Source organism: Pongo abelii, chromosome 16 (genome assembly GCF_028885655.2).
Source record: "Pongo abelii isolate AG06213 chromosome 16, NHGRI_mPonAbe1-v2.0_pri, whole genome shotgun sequence".
Classification (NCBI taxonomy): Eukaryota; Metazoa; Chordata; class Mammalia; order Primates; family Hominidae; genus Pongo; species Pongo abelii.
Window position 1 is genome coordinate 21863731 of NC_072001.2, and position 13701 is coordinate 21877431.

The 13701-nt window shown below is 37.8% G+C and overlaps 1 pseudogene; it reads right to left on the reverse strand.

Moving 5' to 3' along the window:
* Positions 1-13701, reverse strand: part of LOC129047456 (ADAMTS-like protein 3) — a 126034-nt pseudogene that overhangs the window by 93086 nt on the left and 19247 nt on the right.

Consider the following 13701-nt stretch of genomic DNA (forward strand, 5'->3'; position numbering starts at 1 on the left):
TAAATATAGCTATTGTAAATTCAAATGATTTCATTAAATTTTTTATCTGTATTCTTCTGTATCTCACAAGTTTCCCTAAGATCACTACTTTGAATTCTTTTTCAGGCATTTTGTAAGTTTCCTTTTCTTTGGGGTTACTGGAGAATTGTATTCCTTTGAAGGTGTCATGTTTCTTTGCTTTCTCAAGTTTCTTGTGTATCTACTTTGCTTTGTTTTTTGCTTGTTTGTTTGAGATGGAATCTGGTTCTGTCACCCAGGCTGGAGTGCAGTGGTGTGATCTCAGCTCACTGCAACCTCCACTTCTCAGGTTCAAGCGATTCTCCTGCCTCACCTCCCAAGTAGCTGGGATTACAGGTGTGTGCCACCACACCTGGCTGATTTTTGTATTTTTCATAGAGACAGGGTTACACCATGTTGGCCAGGCTTGTCTTAAACTCCTGACTTCAAGTTATCTGCCTGCCCCCGCCTCTCAAAGTGCTGGGATTACAGGCGTGAGCCACCACACCCAGCCTTGTGTATCTACTTTGATATCCGTGCATCTACTGAATCTGTTTTTGCTTCTAATTTTACAGAGTAGCTTTTATAAGGAAAGACTTTTTCCTAAAAATGTGTCCTAGGGTGTCAGCTGAGTAGTGTGAATTCACATTGGTTCTGGGTGGACACAGTAGTTGGGTCTCCATACAGTTTCATCAGCTGTAATCCATGTAGTAATATCTGTGAACGCCTCAATGGCCTAGGCTGCAGGAGTTTAGAGCAGTAGTGGTGCAGCTTTGCCAGAGAAAGGGTCACCAGGCTGGTTCTCAAGCTGGAGGTACATGCACAACTGTGCAGGATCACCTGTTCTTTGCAGGGAAGGGTGCCATGTGGACTTGGATGCAAGAGTCACCACCATTTCACTGGGCCTAGGTTCTAAATAGCTGGGGTTGTGGTGCTGCAGTCATCTGTGTGAGCATGTAAGAATGATAGTGGAGCCTCAGGGATGGAAAGATCAGTGGTTACTGTTCCCCAGAGTAGAGCACACTCTAGCAGTGGCTCCAGTTTCAGGGTGGCACTGTGCCATAACAGCCTGGGTCATGGCAGGTGGGCAGTGCACAATGTGAGCTCCTACTATGAAGCAATGCAGCTGTGGGAACTCCAGGCAGCTCCCTGAAACTGGGCTCAGGGCCTGTGAGGACTGCCGCATTCTCCTGTAGCAAGGACTACATGTGTCTGCAGTGGTAATAGGGGCTACTGGGGGCTCCCTGCTTACCCGACAGGGGAGATGGAGTAGTAGAGGCAGAGTACTTTGCCCTCCTCCCTATGCTGCCATCTTGAGTTACTGTGTGCCACAGGCATTCTGCTATTCCCTTGCTATACTCCAGTGCTCTCCCTCAGACACTCTAGTCTAATTGTAGTTGTTTATTTGTTGTTTTGGTCTTTTTGTGTATGAGGAGGCAAGTGCCAAGTACCTCTAGTTAGCTTCTTACTGATAACTAGGAAATGTTTTGAATGGAAAATAGAATGGATTCTTTCTAGTGTTTATTTTTTGTCATTTTTTTTTTTTTTTTTGAGACAGAGTCTCACTCTGTCACCCAGGCTGGAGTGCAGTGGCGCGATCCTGGCTCATTGCAACCTCCGACTCAAGCAGTTCTCCTGCCTCAGCCTCCAAAGTAGCTGGGACTACAGGTATGCATCACCAAGCCCAGCTAAGTTTGTATTTTTCTAGAGACGGGGTTTCACTACATTGGCCAGGTTGGTCTTGAACTTTTACCCTAAAGTGATCCGCCTGCCTCAGCCTCCCAAAGTGCTAGGATTACAGGCATGAGCCAATGCGCCTGGCCTTATTTTCAAATTTCTAAAGCAAGATATTTGAATTTTTATTTTTAGTGTTGACTGATGTAAAATAAGAGTAGGGTTTTGTATATTTCTGTGTGATTTGCTGATGGGTCACCTATAGTATTCCATGACACTGAGGTAGAAATAACAACAGACCAGTTCAAGTAAGTCTACTCTTCCTATGTGACCTTCGAAAAATAATTTTACCTCGCTCAGCCTCAGTCCTCTCACTCGCAAAAGAGAAATAGCCGCACCTCAGCTGCCCAGAGACAGGGTGAAAGTCAGGTAAGATAATGAACATAAAAGCATTCTGAACTTTGAAGGAGCTTGCTGATATTATATTGTTTCTATGACTTCAGAAATTATTAAATACTTACCAAATTAGATCATGAATGTGATATGGCCTAAAAAGGTAGTATAAATGGAAGATATTTGATATACAAAATCTGTTGTCAATTAAAGAAATACTTAAGTTTTCCACAAAGGGTATTAAGAGACCATTAGTTTTAGAGTACACATTGGAATATTTTAACTTAAGAACATATTGTATTGGATAAAATAATTTTATTTTAGGACTTACATGATTGCTGCATGTCTTGTACCGAATGTTCTGCCCTTCACAATTCCTAAAGGAAAAAAGAAAGAAGAAATAATGATTTCATAGAAGAGGCAAGCATTAAAAAAAAAAAAAGCAAATACAAGGCATTGGTTCCCTGTAAAACTTTTACTAGTGCACATTACCCCAAAGATTCAAAGTTTAATTCTAAGAAACTAATTTTCAAGGTTCGGGGGCCAAAAAGTCTTGTGGAAGTGTCATATTAAATAAGAATGAATTCTTTAGTTAATAGTAGTACTCACATGCAATTCTTACCCAAGGGTCCATATAACCACTACAATTAATGTACAATACGTGTGTGTCTCATGTGTGAATACATGTATTCTTTTCTATAATGAAAAGGGGAAAAGGTACATGTAGGAGCATTTGTGTAGCATGTCTCCACTAGGACATTTCTCTTCCGTTACTGAAGCAACTCAAGTTAGCAGGGCACTCGCTGTCTTCCTTTAATTAGTACAACAGTCTCTGTTAGAAATTTGCTTGAAGTAACGCTTCCTTTTTTTTTGAGACAGAGTCTCACTCTGTCACCCAGGCTGGAGTGCAATGGCTTGATCTCGGCTCACTGCAACCTCCGTCTCCCAGGTTCAAGCAATTCTCCAGCTTCAGCCTCCAGAGTAGCTGGGATTGCAGGCGCACACCCCCACGCCCAGCTAATTTTTGTATTTTTAGTAGAGATGGGGTTACATCATGTTGGCTAGGCTGGTTTCGAACTCCTGGCCTCAAGCAATCCACCCGCCCCGGCCTCCCAAAGTGCTGGGATTTCAGGCGTGAGCTACTGCAGCCAGCCTATTTTATTTCAACCATTGACCTTACCAAATGGGATTCTACAAAGTCATACTGGAACAGCATTCTTGGGATGCTAATACTGGTAAGTTTGAGAATTTTCCAGGGATGACCACCACATAACCTATCTTCCCCAACAGCCACTAGCTCTGGGACCCTGCCACTCATTTTCCAGGCAGAGTTTTCCTTTGGGAGACTGGAATTCCATCCAACGGGTACTTTCCTCAGTCCAGTGCTTGTCTTCTATATTTTACATAAACTCCTTAAAAATATCTGATCTCTTCATGGCACTTTTCCCAGTTTTTCAATGGAGTTACATATTTTTTCCCTTTATGATTTCCTGGTGAATTCAACGGCAAATTTGGAGCCAGGAGAGCTAAACACAGGCTTAATCATTTTGAATTAAAAGTCAATAGATACTATTTCAATTGTTACTAAAATATTTATTTCTATGGGAACAAATAATTTTAAAGTGGATAGGAGGTCATTTTTTTTGCCAGTATGATTTAAATATGAGCCTATATGAAATGATTGATAGAGTCAGCAATGTAACACTCATTGCATATGCTTTCTGATGCTTCCATTTTTCTTGATTACAAAAGGAATAAGTGCAAACCAGTAATGTGCCAAGAAGTATAGAGGTAGACACTCAAAATCCTGTCACCAAGAACTTTATTCTTTTGTCATTTAATCCTCCATTGTTTCTGCCATTTACAGGATTGAAAATCATACTGTTAATTCACCCTAGTATTTGTTTTAATCTAATATTATAAGCATTTTCTCATTTCACTGATAATTCTTTGGAAAAATTACTTTAATGATTACATCATAGTCCATTATACAAACATTATTTTGGTAGCTTTAAATTTAAAATTTTAAAAATTGTGACAAAATACACATAACATAAAATTTACCATCCTAACCACTTTGAAGTGTGTGGTTCAGTGTTTAAGTATGTTCACATTGCTATGTCGATATTACCTTTCGTGATTACACTGCTTCTCTTTTTCCCTACTTAAAAACTCACATATATTAAAATTCTATTTGGGATGTATACAATTTTAAGTTTTGACAAACCCATACAGTTGTGTAACCACTACCACAACCAATATTTGGAACAATTCCATCACCCCAAAAATGCTCTCAGGTTGCCCCTGTATAGTCAGCCTCTTCCCCCACCCTCAGCTCCTGGCAACCACTGGTTGGTTTTGTCCCTACAATTTGCCATTTCCAAAATGTTACATAAATGGAATCACACCATATGTAGCTTTTTGAGACTGACTCTTTTTAGCATAATATATTTGAAAATCATTCTTGTGGTTGCAGGTATCTATAGTTTGCACCTTTTTAATTGCTGACTGGCATTCTATTGCACATACGTACAACTGTTTGTTTATTCATTCACCAGCTAGATATTTGAGTTGCTTTTAGTTTTGGGTAAGTATGAAAAAATGCTATAAACATTCACATGCAGGATTTATGTTAACAAAGTTTTTCATTTCTCTTGGGTAAATACCTAGAAGTGGGATTTCTGAGTCTGCTCTTTTTTATATGATATAAAAATTATTTGCTAAACATCTTTAGGTTTTCATTTTTGTCCACACATACAATACATATTTAGAAGTATTTTAAAACAAATCCCAGTCCTTTCATAATATCAATTTTTCATGTATGAGTTTTTAACTCTTGTCTGGCTAAGTATTATTTAATTAGTTGGATGCATGGCTGGCATATGATTCAATCTTTGCATTTCATACAGGAAAGGCAATGCTGCATGATATGGTACTACTTCTTTTTCCTCAAAGCTGTAAACACACTTCATTGACCCTTGACATTGAGACCTGCAGAGGAGAAATCTGATTATTCCTTTGCTTGTGTGTTTTATGTTTCTGCCTGAAAGCTTATAGTACTTTGGTTTTGTTGTGTTAGTATTTGATATAAAACTTAAGTTATAATTAGGATGTATCCAGTCATGTGTTTCATCAGTCTTTACCGAAAATGGTGAGCCTTTTTGAATGGAATACTCAAGGTCTTTATTTACAATGCTGCTGATTATTCTCAGATTATGATTTTGATTACTGCTCTTGTTCCATAAATGCCTGTAATTCTGATGCTGGAGCTCCCTCTCTCTGCATCTATTATTTCTTCATTGGTCCATCTATGACTTCCTCTTATAAATATATATATCTCATTTCGTTGACCTTTTCTTGTGCTTATAAGAAATCTTCTACAGATATTCCTCCACACTACTGATTTTAATTTTCTGTAGTGCTTATTCTGTATTTTATTGTGTCCGGTACATTTTTAATATTAACTTCCACTCTTTTTCCTTTGCAGTTTTTCTCAAACTCTCCCTCCTCCATTTCCATTTCATACCATCTTCACCTGAAACTTTCTGTTCCAGCTGCAACTTGTACCCCTTATCTCCTCACATCTTGTGTTTTTGAGGTGGTTCAATCCCTAATTAGATTTAGAAGGCTTTGGGAGAAGGACATTTTGGAGTGAAAAGAACAGCATTATAGCTGCCTCCAAAAACGTTACCTAATTTGTAGTTAAATCGTATTTAGGTAGATGCGCTTTCTTGATTTGTGGTTCAGAACATCTTCCCAGATTATCACAATGGGTTGGCTGTGTCTTAATATTTTGTAACAATGCATATTTCTGTTTTTAAAATTTTGTTATAGGTATTTGATTCTTAAATTTATTAAAATCTTGCTAAGAGTACATCAAATTTTAAACATTCAAGCAACATCAAACTGGGAGGCTGGTAGAAAAAAATATATTGGTGTGGAGAAGTCTTTCTCTTGGTCAAGGAGAAATGACTCCATTCTACTGGGAAACAACAGCTATGCCTATGGAAAAGGTCATTCGCTTACATGGCCTACTTCATTTTGCTTTTTATGTATGAACAAAAGAAGAAAATAAATAATAGGAAAAGTGAAGAAGTAATTGAAATTACTCTCTTATTTTGGAAAAGCCCCAGTTGAGGGAAGTTGCTAACAGGTTAGGGAAGTGATAACCAAAAAGCTTTTTGTACCATGCTGACTTGCAGCTATAAAAAGCTTTTGATGCTAATTTCAAGGGAACAAGCAAATTAGAGAGTCACAGGTTAAAAAATATATATTTGAATTGACGGGAATACTGGAATACAAAAATTGTTGAAACAATAAAAATGGCATTTTCTTTAAACATTTTCAGAAATAATTTTTCAGATGCATTTTTAGTAGCTGCTTAATTTTAGCTATTTATATTAAAAACTGTTCTTGTAAAAACAAACTTAAAACTAAAAGGTAAGGAAAGAATATATGAAAGATGTCTTATGGCTGTGTCTCAGGCCTTCAGTGTAGACCATGTGTATGGCAATGGTCTACACTCCATTGCCACCTGCTGTGTCCTAATTGTAAGCTGAGTTTCCAGGAGTCACTAATTTGCATCTTGAGTGTTGAGCCTGAAAATATAAACCTGAAAAGTATGTACAACTCTACTACAAATCCCACTACAATTGCAGCATGGTGATATGAAAAACAGAGCATTTTATGTCACGAATTTTCAAAACATAATGCACCATTTTGGACTCATTCTTCCTTCAACAATGTCTTATGGTGAACCTACTATGTACCAGGATATGGATGTAAAGATTCAGGGAGATTACTTCTCAGTTTCCTTTGTAAGTCAGTAGCAAGGTTTTTATTTTTAAACCCAACCACCTGGTGACCATTTTTAACATTCTATTTTACTTTGTCCAACCTAATACACAGTAAACCCAGTGACTGGCCTCTATTGATGTGGCTTGCTTCGGTTACAATTTAGTATGAAAATGAATGACTACTTTATGAAACAGGCATTAAATGAAATGCAAGTTATTTTAAAGTTAAGGACATTGGAATCCTAATTCCCCAAGCAGGAACCTGCCAGCTTATTCTGGAATAATTCCTTTGGGCCAAAGCAACTAAGTTGCAGAAATATTACTTAAAAGTTTTTAATTTCATTGTAATTAGTATATGCAAGAGCTAATGATTATCAGGAGTGTTTGAAAATTCAAGAACATCATTTCACAATTATGTATTTTCTATCCATTACAACATTCGTAACATCCTGTATTAAGAGTTTTGAAGTCATAAATTTATGAATATATAAAAAACATGTTGATTCCACATGAGGATATATTAAAAACATTAATAAAATTTCCCTGGAGTTCATAGCACTATAATTTATTATATTCATTTGATGGTATATTGGCTCAAATAATGGTGTCATAAAGCCTGAGAAGTATGTGTTTTGAAGAATAAAAATATTTTAATTTTTAAAATAGTAGTTAACTTAAACCTGTGTTTCCCATGATTGGCACTTAACTAGAATATCAAGTTACACACTTCTGCAAGAGAAAGAGACATTCTGGCTGGCCTGTGGTTTGCAGTGCAAAAGAACTGATTATTTAAAGTAATCAAATTCTGAAATAACTTTATCCACAAGAAATATATGAGGAAAATAGCTACATTTGCTATTTTCCTAAATCATGAATACCCTAAATCATGAATTTGAAGGAGCACACTGATGAAAAGGGAAGGCACTAAAATGCTTTCTAAAGCTTTGGGATGGCTTTCAGTTTGGTTTTATATGTAATCACCTCCATATTCCTCTTCCAAGAAAGACTGACCACAAGCATTCAATATTTATGAAGACTTAATAGTCTCTAAGGCAGTTCAAGGATAAAGAGACCTGATAAGCATTCCAAGGGAAGTAGGTTTCCTTCTTAAAAAATCTCAGAATACTTCCAAAATGACAGTGAAAGTTCTTAATACGGGAATGGGTCAGGAATGATCAAGATTTGCAGCTGCCTAAAATGTGGGGAGCAGGAATGAGTGAATTATTAAAGAACCTGCTACCATGCTTTTGAATTAATCTAATTTCACTACAGCCAAAAAGTGGTGTTATTGTCCCTGTTTCTTTTTTGTTTTTATTTATTTATTTTTTGAAACAGAGTCCCACTCTGTCACCCAGGCTGGAGTGCAATGGCGCAATCTTGGCTCACTGCAAACTCCACCTCCCAGGTTCAAGTGATTCTCCTGCCTTAGCCTCCTGAGTAGCTGAGATTACAGGCGCGCACTACCACGCCCGGCTAATTTTTGTATTTTTAGTAGAGACGGGGTTTCACCATGTTGGTCAGGATGGTCTCGAACTCCTGACCTCGTGATCCGCCTGCCTCAGCCTCCCAAAGTGCTGGGATTACAGGCATGAGCCACCGCTCCCGGCCTGTCCCTGTTTCTTAGACACGGAAAAAGTGGGTGTGCCACAGGTCTGACCCCATGCCAGGAACCAAGCTGGGAGAGCACATGCAATGACATACACTTATCTTACTTCTGAAATACCACAGAAACTATTATTCTCTCAATTTATGCACATATACGCAAATACATATATACACATTTGATTTAGGATGTTTTCTACCCTCAGATACCTGTTTAAATTAGATGAGCTCAGGGAGCAGGCAAATTTGGAGATTCTCAGGCCTAAAAGCAAATTTCAGAATGTAGGCTAAGGTGTGTGTAGAAATAGACTAAAGAATGCTATATTAGTCCTAAGAAATGAAAAAGTTAAGCAAATACTACATCAGAAATAGGAGCGGTAACTGAGTACCTGGAATCATATTGTACAAAAAATCTTCTGCAGTTTTTCTCTTTCTCTGAAAACTGTTTTTGAGGGTATCCATGTTAACAGATGTAACTCTAATTCATTCACTTTTAGAGATCTGTAGGAATCCCATTTTATAAATATACCAAAATTTATTTATCAATTCTCTTTATTCTTCATTGATCAATTTTCCTAAATGTTGATGAAGATTGTTCCAAATCTTCATTTGGAAGTTGGTTTCAAATTTTAAACTGCACCCACAGTTCTGCAATGAGCAATCTTACACCACCATGTTAGGCATATTTACACATTTCTCTGGGATATATACCAGGGCAGGCACAGAATCAGTTATGCTCTTACTAGTTTGGCATTCAGTTTACCCTTTGCTGTTGGCCCCATGGATTTCCCTTAATTTCTTGTAGGTTCAACTTTAGTTTTGTTGTTGTTGTTGTTGCTTTAAATGTATGTCCTATTTTGCCTGGCATTTCTAGTTTTTTTTTTTAATTAAATTAAATCTTCTATTTAAAATAATTGTAAATCGGCTGGGCACGGTGGTTCATGCCTGTAATCCCAGCACTTTGGGAGGACAAGGCAGGTGGATCACTTGAGGTCAGGAGTTCAAGACCAGCCTGGCCAACATGGTGAGACCCAGTCTCCAGTAAAAATACAAAAAATTAGCCGGGCATGGTGGCATGCGCCTGTAATCCCAGCTACTTGGGAGGCTGAGGTGGGAGAATTGCTTGAATCCAGGAGGCAGAGGTTGCAGTGAGCCGAGATTGTGCCACTGCACTCAAGCCTGGACAACAGAGCGAGACTCCATCTCAAATAATAATAATAATAATTGTAAATCACATACATTTGTTGGAAAATAATAAAAAGAGACCCCATGAATCCCTCAAAGGTAACATCTTGCAAAACTCTACTACAAGAATACAGCTAGGAGACTGATATTAATACAGGTAATGTACACAACATTTCTATCATCACAAGAATTCTGCAAGTAGCCTTTTATAGCTGCATCTCCTCTCCTCCCGTCCTTAACACCTAGCAACTACTGTTCTCCTTTTCTATATTTTCTGTCATTTCAAGAATATTACATAAGTTAAATACAGTATGTAAGCTTTAGAGACTGGATTTTTATAACTTCATTGTAATTCTCTGGAGATTCACCCAGATTGTTGTGTCTATCAATGGTTCATTTCCATTTACTGCTGTGTAGCATTACCTGGTATGGATGTAACACCATTTGTTTAATGATTCTCCCACTAAAGTGCATTGGGATTGTTTCCACCTTTTGGCCACTGTGAGTAAAACTGGCATAAACATTCATGTACAGGTTTTATTGTGAACCTAAGTCTTCATTTATCTGAGAAAAATGCCCAGGAGTGCAATTGCTCAGTTGTATGGTAGTTGCATGCTTATTTTTTAAAAGAAACTGCCTATTTTCCAGGATGGCTATATGATTTTACATTCTCAGAACCAATGTATGAGTAACACTCTTTCTCTGCATCCTTGCCAGTATTTCATGTTGTGGACCTTTTGAAAGCTATTCTGATAGGTAGGTAATGATATCTTATTGCAGTTTTAATTTGCATTTCCTTAATAGCCAGTAGTGTTGAACATATTTTTATGTGCTTATTTGCCATCTATGTATTCTCTTGGGTAAAATATCCATTCGTGTCCTTTGTTCATTTTCGAATTAGAATGTTTGATTTTTAATTGTTGATATTTGAGGGTTCTTAATAGAGATACTAGTCCTTTGTTAGGTGATTTTCAAATATTTTCTCCTGTTGATCTCATTTGTTTATTCCTCTGCCAATACCACTGCTCTCATTACTGCAGCCATATAGTAAATCTTGATATTAAGTAAGCTGATTCCTCCCACTCTATTCTTTTAAAATGTCTTTTAAAAATCAACAGATACACACCCATAATCCCAGCACTTTGGGAGGCCGAGGCAGGCAGATCACTTGAGGTCAGGAATTCAAGACCAGTCCGTCCAACATGGTGAAACCCCGTCTCTACTAAAAGTACAAAAATTAGCCGGACATAGTGGCACATGCCTGTAATCCCAGCTACTCGGGAGGTAGAGGCAGGAGAATCCCTTGAACCTGGGAGGCAGAGGTTGCAGTGAGAAGAGATCGCACCACTGCACCCCAGCCTGGGCAACAAAGCGAGACTTCATCTCAAACAACAACAACAAAACACCAACAGATAAAATTGTATGTATTTATCGTGTATAATATGTGATGTTTTAAAGTATCTATACATTGTGGAATGACTAAATCAAACTGACGTATCCATTATCTCACAGAGTTATTTTTGTGGTGATAATACTTAACATCCAGTCTCAGCAATTTTCAATAATACAATATATTAACTACAATGACACTGTTGCACAATAGATCTGTTAAACTTATTCCTCTTCCCTAACTGAAATTTTGTATCCTTCCACCAACACGTCCCCAACTCCCCTCCTCAATCACCCTAACCCCTAGCAACTGCCTTTCTACTCTTTTTCTATGAGATCAACTATTTTAGCGTCTATATATGAGTGAGATTATGTGGTATTTGCCTTCCTGTGCCTAACTTACATCACTTAAATACTGTCTTCCATGTTCATCCACATTGTCATGAATAATAGGACTTCCTTCATTTTTCATGGCTGAACGGTATTATATTGTGTATATATACCATTTTCTTTAACCATTCATTCACTGATAGACACTTAGTTGTTTCCATACCTTGGCTATTGTGAAAACACTGCAACAAACATGGAAGTGCGATATCTCTTTGATATCTTGATTTCATTTCCTTTGGATATATATCCAGTAGTGAGACCGCTGGATCATATGGTATCTTTTTTTTTTTTTTTTGAGACAGAGTCTCACTCCACTGCCCAGGCTGGTGTGCATGGTGTGCAGTGGCACAATCTCGACTCACTGCAACCTCTGCCTCCCAGGTTCAAGCGATTCTCCTGCCTCAGCCTTCTGAGTAGCTGGGATTACAGGCATGTGCCACCTCACCTGGCTAATTTTGTATCTTTAGTAGAGACAGGGTTTTGCCATGTTAGCCAGGCTGGTCTCGAACTCCTGACCTCAGTTGCTCCACCCGTCTTGACCTCCCAAAGTGCTGGGATTACAGGCATAAGCCCAGCTGATATCTCTATTTTTAATATCTTGAGGAACCCTTATACTGTTTTTCATAGCAGCTGTACCAATTTACATTCTCGCCAACAGGGTGCAAGGGTTCCCTTTTCTCTGCATCCTTGCCAATACTTGTTGTCTTTTGTCTTTTTAATAGCCATCTTAACAGGTGTGAGATGATATCTCATTGTGGTTTAGGTTGCATTTCCCTGATAATTACTGATGTTGAGCATTTTTTCATATATCTTTTGGCCATTGTATATATTTTAAGAAATGTCTGTTTGGGTCCTTTGCCCATTTTTTAATCAGGTTATTTTTTTCTTGCTACTGAGTTTGTCATATATTTTGGATATTAACCCCATGGCAGATGCATAGCTTGCAAATACTTTCTCCCATTCTGTAGGTTATCTCTTCACTCTGTTGACTGTTTCCTTTGTTGTACAGAAGCATTTTAGTTTGATGTAATCCCATTTGTCCACATTTTTCTGTGCTTTTGGGGTCATGTGTAAAATAATCATTTCCCAGACAAATGTCATAGAGCTTTTCTCCTACGTTTCTTCTGGATGTTAAATTTCTTACATTTTAATCTTTAATCTATTTTTAGTTGATTTTTTTTTCTTTTTTTTTTTTTTTTTTTGAGACGGAGTGTCTCACTCACTCTGTCACCCAGGCTGGAGTGCAGTGGCGCATCTCGGCTCACTGTAAGCTCCACCTCCCGGGTTCGCGCCATTCTCCTGCCTCAGCCTCCCGAGTAGCTAGGACTACAGGGGCCCGCTACCAAGCCCAGCTAATTTTTTGTATTTTTTTTTACTAGAGACAGGGTTTCACCATGTTAGCCAGGATGGTCTCGATATCCTGACCTCGTGATCTGCCGCCTTGGCCTCCCAAAGTGTTGGGATTACAGGTGTGAGCCACTGAGCCTGGACTTAGTTGATTTTTCTATATGGTATGAAATAATTTCATTCTTCTTCATGTGGATATCTAGTTTTCCCAACACCATTTATTGAAGAGACGACTGTCTTTTCCCCGTGTTCTTGACAGCTTTGTAAAAAGTCAGTGGGCTGTAAATGTGTAGACTTATTTCGGAGCTCTGTATTCTGTTCCATCGGACAACTTGTCTGTTTTTATGCCATTGCCATTGTGTTTTGCTTACTACAGCTTTGTAGCATATTTTGAAGTCAGGTAGTATAATGCCTCCAGATTTGTTCTTTTTGATCAAGATTGCTTAATTTATTTGGGGTCTTTTATGGTTCCATACAAATTTCAGGATTGTTTTTTCTATTTCTGTGAAGAATGTCATTGAGATTTTGACAGAGATTACACTGAATCTGTAGATCACTTTGGGTAGTATCAACATTTTAATATTGTTTTTTCCAATCTATGAATATGGAATATCGTTCCATTTATTTGTGTCTTCTTCCATTTCTTTCATCGGTGTTTTATAGTTTTCATTGTAGAGATCTTTCACCTCCTTGGCTAAATGTATTCCTAGGTATTTTATTAGGGTTTCTCTTTCATTAGCACATTGCAGTATTAGGCATACAAGTCCTATACATGTTCTGTTAGATTTACACCTTAGCATTTAACTTTTTTGAATGATTATTAATGGCACTGTATTTTTAAATTTTGTTATCTATGTGCTCATCACTAGTAAGAGAAATACAATCAATTTCTGTATTTTTATTTTGTATCCAGGACCTTGCCAGACTC